This window comes from Marmota monax, unplaced genomic scaffold (genome assembly GCF_021218885.2).
Source record: "Marmota monax isolate L192 unplaced genomic scaffold, Marmota_monax_Labrador192_F-V1.1 WCK01_AAM20220418_F8-fsc00104, whole genome shotgun sequence".
In the NCBI taxonomy this organism is placed as follows: Eukaryota; Metazoa; Chordata; class Mammalia; order Rodentia; family Sciuridae; genus Marmota; species Marmota monax.
The window spans coordinates 6581982-6603087 of NW_026693836.1; positions in this window are offsets into that span (position 1 = coordinate 6581982).

Consider the following 21106-nt stretch of genomic DNA (forward strand, 5'->3'; position numbering starts at 1 on the left):
CTAAATCCTCTTTAGTTGAAGTTCTTAACACCATTCTTGCCATCTTCATTACTGCCTCTATTTAGAGCATCATTCTCCATGTTTCAACACCCACATAGAAAATACATACGACATCTCACCTTTCAGTTTCTCTCACCTCAGGCCAACAGACTTTCCCTCTCCTATACCTTAACCACCTACTTCTATGCCCTTAAGGTAGACCAGAGTGTCTCATTTTCTTGCTGTGGAATGGATTGGTCTCATTTTAAGATGCAGTTGTATACCAGATGTTAATCACTGTGTGAAGACTGTGTAGGCTAGAGCCCAGGTTCTGCTATGTCTGAATGACAGGAACCTTATTTGCTGACCTTAGCTATCCATCAACACATATTGACTTTCTGTCTGTACCCTGAAGAAAACACATGTAGGAAGCTCATTATTTTCATATTAGATAATGCATGACTACACAATATTCATTTCAAGCATCCCACACCCAAATCTGTTTTCTAACAGTTTCTGCTTTTATATTCTAAATAACCTCTCTAACAATTTTCAATCCCAGATAAGACCACCCACCAGTGGAATATACCACATTTATATTTATTGTCATTTTGTCCTTACCAGCTAATGCTCTAGCATCTGTGACTGTCATCACTTGCACATATCTTTGAATACTAGAGTGATTTAGTGCCACTCTGGTTTTACTTACCTTGAAAAACTTCATCTCTGAATGAAATAGTTGAGCATGCCTAAGAAACAAAGTTTAAAACCAAGCATACACGTACTACCTTAAATGTATAACCAGGAGTTACCTCTGGACCCTCAGTGTTAGCAATCTTACATAATTTCCCACTTAGTTTTCCATTTGATTACTCACTTTCTGGGCTACTTCATGTTCCCTACTTTAAAAACCTTTAAACTCCCACCAGGTGTGATGAACATCTGTAATTATACTCAGGAAACCACGGATGGTAATTTAAGACCCTGACTCAAAATAAAAAAATAAAAAAAAAAATAGACTGTGGATATAATTCAGTGGTGAGCACCCCCGGCTAAATTCCTAGTACCGAAAATCAATCAATCAATCAATCAATCAATCTCCCTTCACTTTAGAGATAGCCCAAAGAATGGGAGAAAATATGAAGAACTCAAAAAACTTAACACCAAAAAAAAAAAAAACACCCTGAATTAATAAATGGACAAAGGTACTGAATAGCCACTTCACAGAAGAAATTGAATCTATCAACAAATATGTGAAAAAAAATGGTTACATCTCTAGCAGTTTACGAAATACAAATTAAAACTATACCAAGATTCATCTCACTCCAGACAGAACAGCAATTATCAAGAATATAAGTAACAATATATTGGCGAGGATGTAAGGAAAAAGGTGCACTCATACATTGCTGGTGAGACTCAAAATTGGTGCAACCACTCTGGATAGCAGTATGAAGATACCTCAGAAAACTTGGAATGAAAACACCATTTGACCCAGTTATCCCACTCCTCAGTTTATATTCTCAAGACTTAAAATCAGCTTAATACAGTGATGCAGCCACATCAATGTTTAATAGCAGCTCAATTCACAATGGCTAAATGTAAAATCAGCCTTTGTGCCCTTCAACAGATGAACAGATATACACCAAAGAATACTACTTAGCTATAAAGAGAAATACAATTACGGCATTTGTTGGTAAATGCATGGAACTACAGACCATTATGCTAAGTGAAATAAGCCAATCCCCCCAAAAACCAAAGACCAAATATTCTCTCTGATACATGGATGGTAATTCGCAATACGTGGGGTAGGTAGGGAAGAATAGGTGTACTTTGGATTAAACAAAAGGGAATGAAGGGAAGGGAAGGAGAATGGGAATAGGAAAACTAGTAGAATGAATTGAATATTATTTTCCTAAGGTCATGGGTGAATACGCAACCAGAGTAACTCCAGAAGAATGAGATGTTATACTTCATATATATGTATGTGTGTATATATATATATATATATACCTCAAAACACATTCTACATCGTGTATAACTAATAAGAACAAATTTTAAAAGTACTTGAAAGCAGAAAAAAAAAAAGAAAACTCCCTTCACTTTCCTAACCAATCAGGACCCACAAGCTTTTTCTTTGCAATGATTAGTTATTTTATTTTCTGTATTATTAGCCTAGGGCTGCCCTACTGAAGTACTAAAAACTAGGTGAATTAAAATTATAAAAAAATGTTTTGTCTCACTTCCGGAGAATAAAATTCTGAAATGAAGGTGTCAAGCAGGGCATGTTCCTCCTGAGACCTACAGGGAAGATTCCTTCTTTCCCTCTTGTTAGCTTCTGGTGGGGGCTGTTAAAGCTCATGTTCCTTGGCTTGTAGCTGCACTGTTTCAATCTGTGCCTCTGTAATCAATTGACATTCTTTCTTAATATTTCTGTGTATCCAAATTCCCCACTTCTTCTGAGGACACGAGCTATATAGTATCACAGTTCACTCTAATAACCTCATCTCAACTTGATGACATTTGTGAAGACCTCATTTCTTTTTTAAATTATTTTTTATTACTTTTAGATATACAGAACAGTAAAGTGTATTTTGACAGAATGTAATACATGGAGCATTATTTATTCCAATTAGGATTCCATTCTTGTGATTGTACATGATGTGGAATTTCATTGGTGGCATATTCATATATGAATATAGGAAAGTCATGTCTAATTCATTTTACTCTTTCTTATTCCCACACCCCCTCCCTTCCTTTGCCAGTAAATGGATGAATCTGGAGACTATCAAGCTAAGTCAAATAAGCCAATAAGCCAAAAAACTAAGGGTCAAATGTTCTGATAAGTGGATGCTAACACACTACAAGGGGAAGGGAGAGAACATAAAATCAGCAGAATAGATAATGGGGAATAATTTGAAGACCTTATTTCTAACTAAGTTAATATTCCCAGGCACTAGGTACATCTATGACTTAGGACATCTTTTGAGCAGACAAAAAATCCTCCCACAACAATTTGTAATAAGGAACATTCCCTGTACTTTGCATTGAATTTCAAATTCTGTAGGATTGGAATTCACTGTCTTTAAAATCATATTGGGATAGGATCATATGGTGACATCCATAATAAACTTGTTGATGTAAATATTACCTTTTAATAAATATTCTCCCTTGACAACATATATGCCAGCTACAACTCAATTAGAATACCACACCAACATCAAAATCTTTATAATAAATTATCTGTATTATTTTTCTCAGCATTAACACCTTTTATTATCTCATAAAAATATTTTTCTCCAAAGTAATGTCCAAACCACTTTTGTCTAAGGTCACTAATGTCCTTCATCATACCATAAATTAATTCTCATCTTTGAATACAATTTACATATTTTTCATTCTTTATTTTCTTTCCTGATGCATAGTATACAAATCTCTGTTGGTATAATGAATATTAAATACGTCACTATAGACAGTAAAAAAGCAAGCCTAAAGGAACAAGTGAATATCATCATATCAACAAAGAAAATAACATAAAGTAAAAATTATATTAGAAAAAAAATAACATAAAAATCAATATAAAAAGAAATGCTACAGGAAAAATTTAGATTTTTATTAAGAACCTTCCCTCAAACTCAGGGGCAAGAACTTTATTAATGGAAATAATTAAGGAGAAAACATTAGTCTTATATATCTAGACGAACTGGATATCTATATGGAAAAATAAAACACATATTCAACATACAGAAATAGATACCACATGGACTATAGACATACAGAAAAGTGAAAATAGTTTTTTAAAGTTTCTATAAAAGAACTCCTGATTTATCTTGAAGTAGGGTGGAAGGAGATGTAATATCTTTCACTGGACCCAAAGTATTAACATACTTTATTATATTTAGGGCATACTTCTTTTTGATTTATATATGACAGTGGAATACATTACAATTCTTATTACACATATAGAGCACAATTTTTCATATCTTTGGTTGTATACAAAGTATATTTACCAATTCGTGTCTTCATACATGTACTTTGGATAATAATGTCCATCACATTCCACCATCCTTTCTAACCCATGCCTCTCTCTTCCTCTCCAACCCCTCTGCCCTATCAAGAGTTCATCTATTCCTCCCTCTCCCTCTCCCTCTATGAATCAGCCTCCTTATATCAAAGAACACATTTGGCATTTGTTTTTTGGAGGGATTGGCTAACTTCACTTAGCATTATCTTCTCTAACTCCATCCATTTACCTGCAAAGGTCATGATTTTATTCTCTTTTATTGCTGAGTAATATTCCATTGTGTATATATGCCACATTTTTAAAATCCATTCATCTACTGAAGGGCATATTGGTAGGTTCCACAGTTTAGCATTGTGCATTGTACTGCTATAAACATTGGTGTGGCTGTGTCCCTGTAGTATGCTGTTTTTAAGTCCTTTGTGTATAGAACAAGCAAAGGAATAGCTGGGTCAATTGGTGGTTTAATTCCCAATTTTCCAAGAAATATCCATACTGCTTTCCACATTGGCTGCACCAATTTGCAGTCCCACCAGCAGTGTATGAGTGTACCTTTCTCCCCACATACTAATTATTGTTTCTATGCATAATACTTGCCATTCTGACTGGAGTGAGATGAAATCTTAGAGTGGTTTTGATTTACATTTTTCTAATTGCTAGTGATTGGGCATAGTTCTTATAACAAATTAGCAAAGGAGTAAAAAAGCAAGGCAAATATTTAGAAAAGACATTGCAATACATATATCAGAAAAAGGTCTTACACATGGAATAAAGAATATCTACAAATCAAAAAAAAGGACAACCATGCCCAAATTAATATATATATATATATATATATAAATTATCTACAATAAAATATCTTTTGTAGTGTCTTCTAAACCTGAGCATATGCCAGCCCCATCACTCAATAATTGTTCCTTTCGTTATGCATGAAACAGAAATACACTAAAAGGTTTGTTATATATATATATATATATATATATATATATATATATATATAGGCATTATTCATTATTCATAGCAGTCCATGACTGGAAATACCCTACATTTTCGTTAAAGAAAATTATATCCTATGAACTACTTACTGTTAAACTCATCACCAAATGAATATTTCAGTCATAATATTTACTCATAGAAGCCAGCAACAAAAATCTCACCATATAATCTTACACTTGATATGGAATTTAAAAACAAGGAAAATTAGCATATTATGATAAAGATTGACATACCAGCTATTTCTTGGAATAGTAACTACTGAAAGGAGACTTCTTCAATATCAATAATATTTGTTACGTTTTAAATAAAAGTCATCCCCCAAAAGCTCATGTGTGAAACAATGCAAGAATTTTCAGAGGTGCAATGATTGGATTATGAGAACCTTAACCTCACCTGTGGATTAATTCCCTTATATGAATTAACTGGGTGGTAACTATAGGCAGGTAGGGTGTGGATGGAGGAGGTTATTCCCTAGGTGTATGACTTTGGGGTTTATATTTTGTTCCTGGTGAGCAAGCTTTCTATCTTCTTCTGACTGTTGTCTTTAGTTGCTTCCTCACCATACCCTTCCTCCATGAGGTTCCACCTTGCTTCAGACCCAGAAGAATGAAGTCACCTGTGTATGGATTGAGATCTCTGAAACCATAGCCAAAATAATCTTTTCTCCTCTGTTTTTCTTGTCAATTTTTTTTCTACATGATAAAAAAGCTAACTAAAACAAGATTCTATATATTTATCAGATAATGTAGCCAGATATAATTTCTCTCCTCATTATTCAAATAAACCAAAAGTCCATGTCTGAGTCCTAGGGCCTATGAATGAATACAAGAAAATGCAAACCTGATTTTCTCATGTTAACTACCCGGCATCTGGAAATACAGAGTATGGGCATCTATGGAGATCATAGTGTTTCTGAGAGAGTGGTTTGAAAAGTGAAAGAAGTAGTAGAGCATAAGCCTATCTGATTAACTGGAACATTTTACTCCTGGGGTCATTGTAGATAGCAGATTTTGCTTTACCAGTTGAGAGTGATGAAAACATGCAATTTGGTAGTTAGTGCTTTCTAAGTCATAGAGTCTCAGAAGCAACTATACATTACCTTTCAATAATGTGGGAAAATGGACTAGGAGACAAACAGTGAGAATGTCTTATATCATTACTCAGGGGTCCAGAAGAGAAAATCTTATAAGCCTCTGCCCTACAAACATATTTCCCTGTCTCTGAGAAAATAGTGTTTCCCTAACAAAGGTTGACACTAAGTCAAGAATGCTTGTTTTATAATGACAATGTGAGCTCTGATTTTAGGTCCCTGCAGATGTTTTGAATTGCCAGTATATAAGTCCCAGAAAAATCTATACTGCAAAAGTAAACACTTTAACAAAAATTACTTTTTTCCCCTTTTCAGCTTATAGCGTCTCTCTATTTCCACTTGAATTTTTTTTACTTCAGTTATGGTTATAGTCAATCACCTATAACAATGGTCAGCTGAATATCTGTGAGTTTTAAATAAAAGACAACAATACCAAGAGAAAAGACAATATTTATACTCTCAGGAAAAGAATATCTATTGAGCAAAAATTTCACCTTTTGAGACATATTTGCAATTTTTTTTTCATCTGTAGTTATTCTGGGCAGTTCAATTTCATCAAGGTTAAGCCAGTATCACTTACATTGTATTTTGTAATTTAAGGTTTTGATGATTGAGTAGATATTTAAGAAAAGTGTCATTTTGACCCATTTCTCAAATTCGAATCTGACTGCCTCTCTCTGTGAAGCCTTTCAATTTCTCCTGCATAGCCTGAATGTTCTGTTGTGGTGGTATGTTTAACACAACAGCATTAGATTTTTAGCCACAATATCAAAGTTGAATTTTATAGATGTGCATTTTTAACCCTGGTTTCCCTTTAGGTAGCCTTGTATACTTCTATACCTCTGTTCCTATTACTATTCCTAATTTAGCAGACGTTCATTCCAAATATGTTTATCTCATGAAGGAAGAATGGTTTCCCTCAAAACTCTCACTCAGGAAAGTACAACCATAAACTGGAAAGAAATTATTTGATATACAAAAGATTGGTCATAGAATATTTTCCATACGACAATTGAAGATTAGAGGAATTGAGAGACATATCCAAGATGTGCAATTATATATGTAGCAGAACCCTGAATGTACCCTTGTAATGTTCCTTTACCTGAACTTTTGACGTTTCCAATAATTTTATCCTGAAAAGTTGTAAGACTCCTTTCTTCCTTATTCTTTCAGTCATTCCTTTCAATAAAGTTTTCACAAAGTTAATTTTTTAGTTTTACTTTAGTGAAACATTCCAAATGGCATAAGGAATGTGAAATTTTTAAAAAGCAAGTTTAATACTAGAAAAATTCTTATACAATATTATTTTCTACAAGCTTTACAATAATTCAGTATTACAATCATAATTTTTTAAAGACAAAAAGACATATAAAAGTTACAATATTTTCCTGCAGTCCAATAGCTGAATGGTTGGTGGACTTAAAATGTCTAAGAATATTCTCAATGCCTATAAAACTTTTAGCCAGATACATGATTCTTTTTTGCTCTCTTATATCTAATATTTGGGTTGCTTAGCTTAATAGTTTATGTTTCATAAGCTTAACAGGGTGACAGACTGGATTTGTGGATTGTTTTTGAAACAATTGTTTTATCAAAATAATCATTAAGTGATTTCCAAGTGTTTAAATGTCCTAATGTAGAACAATTAGTTTAATAGCTTCTATCACAATTATTTACATTCACACAGAATAATAAGTAAACATCATATAACACTGTTTATATAATAGTAGCATTTTCCTTTTTTTGAGAGTAGCATTTTCAAAGATAAAAATAATTGACTTTAAGTCATTTCCACTTTTGCAAAATGTTTTTAAAAACCATTAATCTGAAGTTCATATGTATTAGTACTCTTACTATTAATAGTAGTCAATTTTATGAATGCTTAATAGTCACTGGACTCTATGTAAGAAAATTTATTCACATTTTATTAAGTTATTATAACAAGTACAGGAGATATTTTCTTTTTAAAACTGAGGAAAATGAAGCCTTGGTAGGTGAAATTTCTTGCTCAAAGTCATGCAATAATAAATAAATAATTAAATAATAACAAGAATACAAACTCTGGAAGTTTAAGTGCAAGACCAAGACTGTTTACCAAATATTAGTTTTTGTATAGACATGGACATATAGTGAAGTAAAAGAGCTACATACACCAAACATAAAAGTTATTTCAAAAGTACATACTTAACAATATGTTAAAAATGAAAGAGAAATATGACACAAATGATTCCTTTATTTTAAAATATAAAAAGAAAAAAAATTGAAAAGAATTGCATTAATAATTTGAGATTTTAAAAACTATTTTAGTTTTCTTCAAATTGTGTAGATGAGATAAAAATTATTTCTAAATTGAATACTTACTACATACTTCCTACAGTAATATTTCCCATTTGAGTTCTTACAATGAACAACTTTTCTGTACTGATGTGTCCATGCTCTGTAGATACATGGACATCTTGCTGTGGCATATTTTATAAGTTGAAAGTAGACAGAATATTTTTAACATCTGCTTCCTACTTCAAATCAAATACTTCCAGAATCTCTGTTCATTAAGGTGAAATCAATTTTCAAGGGGAATCTTGGCTACCAGTCTCTGTTGAGAGGACTGGATGAAAGTAAGAAGGAAAATCACTGGGGGAAAAAAACAAAACAAAACAACAACAAAAAACTTAATGTTTTCCCGTATTTGGGGACGTCACTTGAAAAGTATTTTAATGTTGATATTAAATATATGTTGTTATCATACATATTTTGGGATGCTGTAACATTCATTTGGAAATCACTGCGTTCTTGGCATGGCATGGAGTTTGTGACCCTTCCCTCTATTTCCCTTGACCATGTTTCTTCCATCCTGTTTTGAGGGCTTTTCAGTTGGGTCCCTGAAGCAGACAAGTTCATTTAGACATCTGCTTTTTATACCACGAAGCAGAGCACATCTCACCATATCACTGCAGGCTAGTCTGTAGGTTTGCTTGCTCCTTTAATAATAAGCTATATTAAAAAAATAAGCATAAGACATTCTATCGTTTCAATTATGTTTTGAGAAGACTAATACTTGAGGTTGGCATGAGATGGATTGGATTTAGGTGCCATCAAATAATAAGTTTTCATTTGTTGTCAGAAAAAGTTTTTTTCCAATAATTGGGAAAAATTTAACTTAAGAAATTTTTGTTGATACCAGCAAAGTTCTAAGATTTCTAAGAGGAAAAAACAAGTCAAATATCTTTTTTTTCTGGTTTTATTTATTTTTTAAATTTTTTATTCTTTTTAGTTACTTTTGCATACATGACAGCAGAATGTATTCTGACATATCATACATATATGGAATATAAATTCTCATTTTTTGTGGTTTTACATGATATGGAGTTACACTGGTCATGTATTCATATATGAACATAGGAAAGTTATGTCCAATTCATTCTACTGTCTCTTCTATTGACATCTCTCACTTCCATCCCCCAAATCCCAGGTCCAATCCAGTGAACCTCCACTCTTCTTTATTGGTACTATAGAATGTCTGCATCCTCATATGTAAATTCTATAGCTAATGGAATATTGATGACATATTAAATAACAATATAACAAAAATGTATATAATTAACTACATAATTTAATGATATATCTCTATGCATATGGTATAATGATGCATTATATTTATGTGTAAATATATATGAGATAATGACATTCTCTCTCTCTTTATATATATATATATATATATATATATATATATATAAAAAACTAGAGTTATATATATTTATATATATTAATATATAATATATATAGTTATATATATAATATATATAATATATATAGTTATATATATTAGTTTATATATATATATTATATAAAACTAGAGTTAAATCTGTATTCTCTTTTTTAAGTATACATATATAGAAAGAAAGAGCAGTAAAGATAGAGGGATAGAAAGAAAAACAAGGAAGGACTGTTATGTTTTGAAAATGTGTAGAGAAATATAATATCTGAATACATGTTTTCTAAAAAAACAAAAATTATATACGAACCCCACTATCTATCATAAGAAAAAAACATAAAGCTTTGCTAAACATATTGGAATGTAACTTGGTAGGCAAACTCATATTCAGAGTCTGACCAAAATGAAACAAAGAGTCAGAAGAATAAACATTTACTGTACCTTTCTTTTTATAACATGGTCTGTGAGGAAAATTTATAGATATTATTTTATTTAAACATTATGAAATGTTAGAGTTGGAAAAACCCTAAATAACATCTAGTTCAGTATCTAAATCTGATGAGGGAACTACAACCAAAGTAGCAACTGAAACCTTGTAGAAGTCATTCTTCTATGTCTAGTGACTTTTTAAAAATTAATTAATTTTTAATTTATGTATAATAGTAGAATGCATTACAATTCATATTACACACATTTTTTCATATAAAATATGAAATTATATCTAATATAACATATGCATTACAATTCATATAACAGCATATATTTTATATAACATAAAATTACAATTATATATAACATGCATTACAATTCATATAACAGCACATTTTTTCATATCTCTGGTTGTATATAATGTATATTCACACCAATTCATGTCTTCATACATGTACTTTGGATAATAATGTCCATCACATTCCACCATCATTTTTTGGAGGGATTGGCTAACTTCACTTAGCATTATCTTCTCTCACTCCATCCATTTACCTGCAAATGCCATGATTTTATTCTTTTTTAGTGCTGAGTAATATTCCATTATGTATATATGCCGCATTTTTTATCCATTCATCTATTGTAGGGCATCTAGATTGGTTCCACAGTTCAGCTACTGTGAATTGTGCTGCTATAAATACTGATGTGGCTGTGTCCCTGTAGTATGCTTTTTTAAAATCCTTTGGGTATAAACCAAGGAGTGGGATAGCTGGGTCAAATGGTGGTTCCATTCAGAGTTTTCCAAGAAATCTCCATATTGCTTTTCATAATAGTTGCACCATTTTGCAGTCCCACCAGCTACATATGAGTGTGCCATTTCCTCACATCCTTGCCAACACTAATTGTTGTTTGTCTTCATACTAGCTGCCATTCTGACTAGAGTGAGATGAAATCTTAGAATGGTTTTGATTTGTATTTCTCTAATTTCTAGCTATGATGAACATTTTTTTCTTATATTTGTTGATTAATTAGATATTCTCTTCTGAGTAGTGTCTGTTCAGGTCCTAGCCCATTTTTTGATTGGGTTATTTGTTTTTGTTATGTTAGCTTTCTGAGTTCTTTATAAACCCTAGAGATTAGTGCTCTATCTGATGTGTGAGGAATAAAGATTTGCTCCCAAGATTTAGGCTCTCGATTCACCTCAAAGATTGTTTCTTTTGCTGGGAAGAAACTTTTTAGTTTGAATACATCTCATTTATTGATTCTTGGTTTTAATTATTGCACCAAAGGAGTCTTATTAAGGAAGTTGGGGCCTAATCCCATGTGATGGAGATTTTTGTTCTATAAGATGCAGAGTCTCTGGTTTTAGTCCTAGGTCTTTGATCCATTTTTAGTTGAGTTTTCAGCATGGTGAGAGACAGGGGTTTAATTTCATTTTGTTGCATATGGATTTCTAATTTTCCCAGCACAATTTGTTGAAGAGGCTATCTTTTCTCCAATGCATGTTCTTGGCACCTTTGTCTAATATAAAATACTTGTAGTTTTGTGGGTTAGTCTCTGTGTCCTCTATTCTGTACCATTGATCTACCAATCTGTTTTGGTGCCAATCATGCTGTTTTTGTTACTATTGCTCTGCAGTATAGTTTAAGGTCTGGTATAGTGATACCACCTGCTTCACTCTTCCTGCTAAGGATTGCTTTAGCTATTCTGAATCTTTTATTTTTCCAGATAAATTTCATGACTGCTGTCTATGAGGGATGTCATTGGGATTTTAATCAAAATTGCATTAAATCTGTATAGTGCTTATGGTAGTATGGTCATTTTGACAATATTAATTCTGCCTATCTAAGAGCAAGACAGATCTTTTCATCTTCTAATGTCTTCTTTGACTTCTTTCTTTAGGGTTCTATAATTTTATTATATAGATCTTTCACCTCTTTCATTAGGTAGATTCCAAAGTATTTTTTTGAGGCTATTGTAAATGGCATAGTTTTCCTCATTTCCCTTTCTGAGGATTTGTTACTGATATACAGAAATGCATTTCATTTATGGGTGTTGATTTTATATCCTGGTACATTGCTGAATTCATTTACTAGTTCTTGAAGTTTTCTGGTGGAACTTTTTGGTTCTTCTAGGTATAGAATCATATCATCATCAAATAGTGCCATTTTTTTCTTCTTTTCCTATGTATATCTCTTTAATTTCTTTTGTGTGTCTAATTGTTCTGGCCATTGTTTAAATAAGTATGTTAAATAGAAGTGGTGAAAGAGGGCATCCCAATCTTGTTCCAGTTTTTAGAGGAAATGCCTTCAATTTTTCTCCATTTAGAATGATGTTGGCCTGGGGCTTAGCATAGATACCTTTATGATGTTGAGATATGTTCCTGTTATCCCTAGTTTTTCTAGTGTTTTGAACATGAATGGGTGCTGCATTTTGTCAAATGCTTTTTTTGTGTCTATTGAGATGATCATATGATTCTTATCTTTGTGTCTATTGATGTGATGAATTACATTTATTGATTTCCATATGTTGAACCAACCTTTCATTCCTGGGATGAATCCCATTTGATCATGCTGTATGATCTTTTTGATATGTTTTTGTATTTGATTTGCCAGAATTTTATTGAGAATTTTTGCATCTATGTTCATCAGATATATTGGTCTGAAGTTTCTTTTTTTTTTTTAATGTGTCTTTGCCAAGTTTTGAAATCGGGGTGATATTGGCCTCATAGAATGAGTTTGGAAGTGCTCTCTCTTTTTCTATTTCCTGAAATAAATTGAAGAGTATTGGTATTAGTTCTTCTTTAAAGGTCTTGTAGAACTCAGCTCTGTACCCATTCATTCATTCCTAAGCTTTTCTTGGTTGGTAGAATTCTGATGGCGCCTTCTATTTCATCACTTGAAATTGATGTGTTTAAATTGTGTATATCATCCTGATTCAATTTGGGCAAATTATATGACTCCAGAAACTTGTCAATGCCTTCAATATTTTCTATTTTATTGGAGTACAAGTTTTCAAAATAATTTCTAATTATCTTCTGTATTTCTGTAGTGTCTGTTGTGTTATTTTCTTTTTCATCAGGTATTTTAGTAATATGAGTTTTCTCTCTCATTCTCTTTGTTAGCATGGCTAAGGGTCTGTCAATTTTATTATTTTTTTTAAAGAACCAACATTTGTTTTGTCATTTTTTTAATTGTTTCTTTTGTTTCAATTTCATTGATTTCAGCTCTGTTTTTATTACTTCCTGTCTTCTACTGCTTTTGGTGTTGATTTGTTCTTCTTTTTCTAGGGCTTTGAGATGTAATGTTAAGTCATTTATTTGTTGACTTTTTCTTCTTTTGAGGAATGAACTCCATGCAATAAGCTTTCCTCTTAGAACTGCTTTCATAGTGTCCCAGAGATTTCAATATGTATTATCTGTGTTCTCATTCACCTCTAATTTTTTTAAATCTCCTCCTTGATGTCTTCTGCAACCAATTGTACATTCAATAGCATATTATTTAGTGTCCAGGTATTGGAGTGGCTTTTATTTCTTATTTTATCATTGATTTCTAATTTTATTCCATCATGGTCTGATAGAATGCAGGGTAGTATCTCTACTTTTTTATATTTGCTAAGTGTTGCTTTATGGCGTAATATATGCTCTATTTTAGAGAAGGACCCATGTGCTACTGAAAAGAAAATGTACTCCCTTTGAAGGATGAAATATTCTATATATGTCAGCTAAGTCTAAGTTATTTATTGTATTATTGAGTTTTATAGCTTCTTCATTCAGCTTTTGTTTGGAAGAGCTATCTAGTGATGAAAGAGGTGTGTTAAAGTCACCCCAAAATTATTGTGTTGTGGCTTATTTGACTCTTGACCTTGAGAAGAGCTTGTTTGATGAACATAGATGTTCCATTGTTTGGGGCATGTATATTTATAATTGTTAAGTCTTGTTGGTGTATTGTTCCCTTGAGCATATGTAGTGTCACTTTTTATCCCTTTTGATTGACTTGAGATTGAAGTCTACTTTATTTGATATACGAATGGAAACACCTGCTTGCTTCCATAGTCCATGTGAGTGGTATGATTTTCCCCAACCCTTCACATTCAGTCTGTGGGTGTCTTTTCCAAATAGTTAAGTTTCTTGGAGACAGCATATTGTTGGGTCTCTTTAAAAAAAAAATCCAATCTGCTAGTGTATATCTTTTGATTGGTGAATTTAGGCCATTAACATTCAGGGTTATTATTGAGACATGATTTGTGTTACCAGCCATTTTTGCTTATTTTTGGTATTTAATGTGACTTGTTTTCTCCTCTGATTAGATTTTCCTTTAGTGTAATACCTCCCTCTCTAGTGACTTTTTAATACTGCGCTTTTTCTTAACTTGAGTTTCAGAACTATTATTTGTAATAATACTACTTACATATTTTGGACTCCATTACATATTTAATCCTATTGCAAATGAGATTTAAATATATCTTGTAAAGCTATGTAGAAATACATATACTAATTTTAGAAAACCCTTCTATTGTATTTTAAATTAAACACATGCATACACTCTCAATATAAAATCACATGATTTGATAGGTGAAAAACCCAATTTGCAACTGTGTATTTTAGATAACTTGCCCAGATGGCATATTATTTTTGAGATGCAATTGAGCCAAACTCAGTGACCTAACGATCCTCCTATTCTGCTATAAAATACCTATAACAGTCAGTTAAAAGCTTACACCACACACACACACACACAAAAAAACACAATGTCATAAGAAAGACCATATGTTTAAAAAATCTCAGAATAAAGACAGTGAACTTCTTACCTAGAGTCATTTTATCTTTTTTTTTTTTAAATTCTGGCCAAAAATAGCCTATTAAATCATCTTTATCCTTTAATATGAGCATGCCACCTATCTGTATCCAGTTGTGTCACACAAGGTGACAAATTCTTTTAAAAATCCCATAGTTCCAAATTTCATGTCCATGATATAATTGACAGAGCCATTAAAAAGTATCTTATGAAGTATTACATCATAGCATCATTTTTTAAAAAAAATTAAATTTTAAGACTTTCTATTTAGATAAATTTAGAGAATTAAAATATATCATTGAAGTAGGGACAAATTTAAATGTAAAATTATATGCAGAAATAATTTTATAATAGTATAATTTCATGCAGTTATTTCCTGAATCGAATATGAATAAGCAACAATTATTTTGGTTAGTTATAGGTATCATCAGCCCTTAGATTACAATCCCCAAGTATTCATTGATTGCCTGCTCCTCCCTCTGTTCTCTCTCAGGTCTGAGCTCTAGTTCTCAGAGCAGCTAGACATATACACAGGGTCTCTCTTCAACATATAGGAAAACCTTTAAAAACCCAGAAAAAATAGGGGTATTTTCATTTTCCACTTTCCTTGTCATGCTCTTAAATTTACCAAATAGAAAGGGAGGGAAGGAGGAGGGAGAAAGGAGGAAGGAAGGAAGAAAAGAAGGAAGGGAGGGAGGGAGGGAGGGAGGAAGGGAGGAAAGAAGAAAAAAGAAAAATAAAACTTTCAGAGGAAAAATGCAAATATGTTCACTCACACTAGAAGCTTGTATTTTTGGCGGAAAATGCTCTAAATATTAGCACATACTTATGAGTAAGTATTTCCCTGGCTCTACACACTTTGGCCTCCAAGAATACTGGGAAGACAGTGCTTTTTCATTCATTAAACTAATACGGAATCCATACAAGATTAAGAGTTCTCCAAACAATTTTATAACTGCATTTGGCAATGTTTTTCATATACAAATTAATACCTACAGAGACCTGTTTTGGAACATTCTATATTGTGTTAATATAAACATGATGTATTAAGTACAGCATCATAACATGGGTATTTTGTAGATCATTCACCAGGACATTTAGTGTTTAATCTGTAGCCTTATCTAATAGGAAAATCCTCAACTATGGTGGAAATCTGTAGCTTTTATTTTTATAAAAAACATCCTTTCTCATTAGCAAAACAGTAAGCAATTCAGGCACATGAAATGAGTGGAAACATGTATTGTTTTACATAAAAACCCAGGCTCCTCTGTTCAACAACTATTTTTCTAAAGCTATCTTACTCTAATTAAAAAGATAAAGATACAGCTTCATCCTATTCCTAGTCTTTTACATATACTATTCCTTGTGGTTAACATTTGCAAACTGTGAAGGTAGAAATACTTCTAAGACAATTATATTTAAGAATTATTAATTCATTTATATAGTAGCTATTGTGAGCATATCATAACACACAGTTCATGGAAAAAAATAACTAAATATCTTGAGCAACTAGTATTCAAGATACTCTCCACAGTTAATAGCCTACTCACTGGGAACTTACAGTTAAGTGACATGCTAAACATAGCATTATGGTATATTACTGTAAGAGATATGGAACTTCTGATAAATATGAGTAATAAAACCAAAGCAAAATATACCTTATTTCTATGTTAGTTGCCAGGCTGTCATAAAGAACACCTTCCCAGTTGACCTATCTCATTACCCTTGATATCAAATACCTCTCAGTTGCTGGCATGGTCTTTTGGATATAAGAGCTCAAAGGTGACTACTTGAGGTTGATGCATTTTTAATAATGGCAACCCCGAGATATCTCATGGCAGAAATTGCAAGTGATGCCAAGATGATTAGCATACGTTCCAGCTGCATCCAGCTCTTCTGCTGATTTCCCCAATGAACTGTGAACTTCTGAAGTGTTTTGCTGACCTTGTGTTGAATGTGCTTTTCCAGAATTCCTGCATGGAAAGATACAAGATATATTTAATTCACAGTGGCAGCTGTCTTTTGCTTACTGGTTAACTTGGGTGGTGATGGCACCTGGGTCCAAATCATTGCAATACCATCTTGAAATGAAAAAGGCAGAAAAATCTTGGGCAGAGAGAGAGAGAGAGAGAGAGAGAGAGAGAGAGAGAGAGAGAGAGAGATGAGTTGTTTGTGTAAATTAGTACATTTAAATTTAAAAATTTTTAAACAAGAACTTATGAACAAAGCACTGGTGGATCTGTTTGAACTAGTCACCTAAAATGGCAATCCTATTGTGCCAATGCTGCCACCGTTGATTCTAGAACTTTTGCAGCAGTAAATTTTATTGGAAAAGTTCTTTACACTTTTAGATGAACTACTTACACACTCATATTTCTTGTCATATTAAATATTAAGTACACAAACAATGCATTAGCCCTATTCTGTAAGGAACTGAAACAATAAAATTATAATCATATAAACTTATTTTCATAAAAATTTAGTTTCAAAGTCTATAGAAATTTTTATTATATTGATTATTATATTGATTTTTATCCTCCAGATAAAAATCAAACCACACCAAGAAGGCCACTAGGAAAATCTATAGAATCCACGAATATACTATTCTTAGATTCCCGGATAAGATGACAGCAAGCATAAATGAATTTCCTTTTGATTTTTGTATCATTTTGTGGAGGAAAGACCTATCCTCAAAATCCTGTTCAAAACAAAATATATATGGAAGTGAGTCTCATAATCTGAATCAAGAAAATTTTGAAATGTAAATTTTCACTTTTAATAAGCTAATATTGTATAAGGAGAACAGCAGTCACACAAATCTTAAGATAGCTTTCATTCACTGACATAGTCATTTAACAAAATGCTAAATACATTCTCAATATGTATTAGGTTATGCAGAGAATGAAGGTTTTTAGATAGAATATGAATCATAAAGAAATGATAATTTGATATGAGATAAATTAATTTCAGTGTGCTCTGTAAAACTAGCTAGCTCATGGTCTGACCGGTAAAAACCCAAAAAAGACCAGAACTGAGGGTCACTTCAGAACTAAATGAATTAGACATTCACTATATATTCCAGAGAGTAAGAGAGAGGTAAGTTTAAATATATATCTAATGGTTATGGAGCAATGTAGAATCACTGTCATTTGCCAGAGCACTAAAAGCATAAAAGAAAACTTGATCCATGGAGAAACGGACAGTTGACATTTAAGGAAGACTGAGAAAGTGCTTGGTACATCTGTGCAGACAATTGAAAATAACATGTATCATTACCTCACTTCATACAGAAAATGTATTCTTCTTAATTAAACATATAAATCTGAAAAAGAAATCTATGAAGCTTTTCAAAAAATGTAAAAGTTTACCTGTGTGTTGTCATGATTGGGAAATATTTACTAAACAGAAGAAAAGAAGTGTAAGCCATGAAGGTAGACAAGTTTAACAAATGTTTGTGGATTATTTCATAAATTTTATTGATCCTAATATTTGTTATTCATACTATTAGTATTTGAGGGTACATCATTGAAAAATCAAAGATCTTTGCTTTTTTTGAGTTTGTGCTATCATAACAAGGGACAGATTGAAAAATAAAAAGACATGATTATCATAAATAAGTCTTTAAATAATATGTTAAGAAGCTAAAATTAGATTTATTTATAGAAAACAAAATTTCTGAAATGAGGGTTATGGGCAATTCTAATTTTAAAATGGGTAACATGTAGGTCTTGTTGAAATGGTGAAATTTTATAAAAGACCAGACAGAGAAAAAACATCAATCAAGCAGATAATTAGGACAAAAACATTTCTTTTTATGGAAGAGTGAGAACAAAGTTCCTGATTATGATTATGTTTGTGGATGTATTTGAGCAACACCATGTGGGTCAATGTATATGGAGCAGAGTGAACAAAGGGGAAACTATCATGAGCTAATGACAGAGGGGAAATGGAAGCAAAAGTTCAAATCAAGTAAAGTAGATCATTAATTTATAGGCTATAGTTTGGAAATCATTTCTTATTCTATAGTGATAAAGTTATTGATGCATCTTTTCTTTGAAAATTTTAATGTTTTGACTTTGACAATTGCCGCAGTCTGGCTGGGCACAATCAGGAGCCACTTGTCAAAAGAAACTAACTTTATTTTTAGAACCACACACGCCGAACAAAACAGCCTCTCAGGAAAAATCCTCAGAGCCCCAACTGCCACCACCGGCTTTCCACAAGCCTCTCTCTCCAACACAAGCTTCTCCCCACCTCCCACAATCCTCCTGCTCTTAAGGCCGATTGGCTGGGTCACGTGGGCGGAGCCAAAAAAGTCCCCCAATGAGCAGCTCCGTGGTCTGAAAGGGCAGGGAAACAGCCCAATGAGCATCACCACAGAGGAGCCAATCAGCTAGATGTTGCTGGGGCCGCTGTGAGCCAATCATCAGCCGGCAGCTGGAAGTTTGCTGGCAGCTAGAAGTTTGCTGGGGCCCCTTCGGCTGTCGCTCTCAACATCTCCCCCTCTCTGTTTAAACAACAAGCATGTGGCTTAGGGACCATGCCTGCCTTAGGTTGTCCAATAGTACATATGGTCCTTAGGTTGGTACCATTGCAATTGGATCTCACCCGTCACTGACTACCGGTCCAGTATACAGCCACACCTGTGGAGAGGTCTTTGTACCAGCGGGGGGGGGGGGGAGGTTCTTTGCCTCACCTCTGTTGGCCTCCAAATTTTCGCTGGACGATCATGACAAGCAGAATGGAGGAAGATACACCAAGCCAATTGCCGGCTCCTTTTGGAAAAATTGTACCACCAATGACATCATCAGCAAAAATACCCCAACACTACCACAAGTCGCTGCACCAACAGATAGTTCACAATGCATACAGGTGAGCTCACAATGTGTCCAGGCAAGTTCTGCAAGCAGTTCAGTGATGGCTATTGTAGAAGCTGTAGATTGGTTTTATCTTTGACTTCACCAGCACTGGGATGAAGATAGGAATTCTGGCAATAATGGCTAAAGAAAAAATTATGTAACATTACAGAAGGCACTAAAAGAAAACAATTTTCTTAACAATTTACATTGTCTTCACCGGCACTGGGATGAAGATAGGAATTCTGGCAATAATGGCTAAAGAAATAATTATGTAACATTACAGAAGGCACTAAAAGAAAACAATTTTCTTAATAATTTACATTATCTTTAAGAGAATTATTAAATATAATGAAAAGTAAAGGTGAAAGTAAACAAACAGATCTGTTAACCTTCTTTTTTGTTTACATATTAAAACAATCCTCAACAGTTGTTTACCCAATTTAAATTAAACCATATAAATCACGTGAAAAAAAAATATTTGGATCCATTTTATCATGAGCGCTCATCATATATGATATATGGACATACGTATATTCAAACATATAACACAAAACACAAGTGTGCACACATAATATAATACATACAACACATAACATTATAGTAAAGGCCTTATAACTTTTTACAGGTGAAATCTCCATTGCAATGTTTAAAACTCTATAGTCAAAAAATAGAACTGATCAGCAAAACATTAACCTAGGTCTGTATGAGCTCAAAAAACAAAATAGAACTTCATGATATGGCAAAGGGCAATAATAAAATAGATATTGAAAAAAGCATCCTGGTTCTGTTGCAGATGTAAGAATAGCCAAACTGGAGTTTTGGATATCAGTTGTTAAGGATTTGAGCCAAATCATCTTCTTCTTGGTCTGTAGAAATCGCTTTAGTTAATCTTTCTGGAATCCAAATTGGCTGCTGTTCTCCCTGTAGAAACACATAAACAGACCCCCGACTCCAGACAATCACTGGGTTAGGACCTTGGTTAATCTCTCTGGAATCCAAATCGGCTGCTGTTCTCCCTGTGGAAACACACAAACAGACCCCCGACTCCAGACAATTACTGGGTCAGGACCTTTCCATTGTCCTGTTAGAATATCCTTCCAAAGTACCTTGGGCTTATGCACATTTTTTGGACACATATGCCTTTCCGCAGCACTAAGTCCTGATGAATCCAAATTTAAAAAGTTTAGAGTAAAAAGGGTTATTTTAAGTTTATCTTTGGGGAATATATAC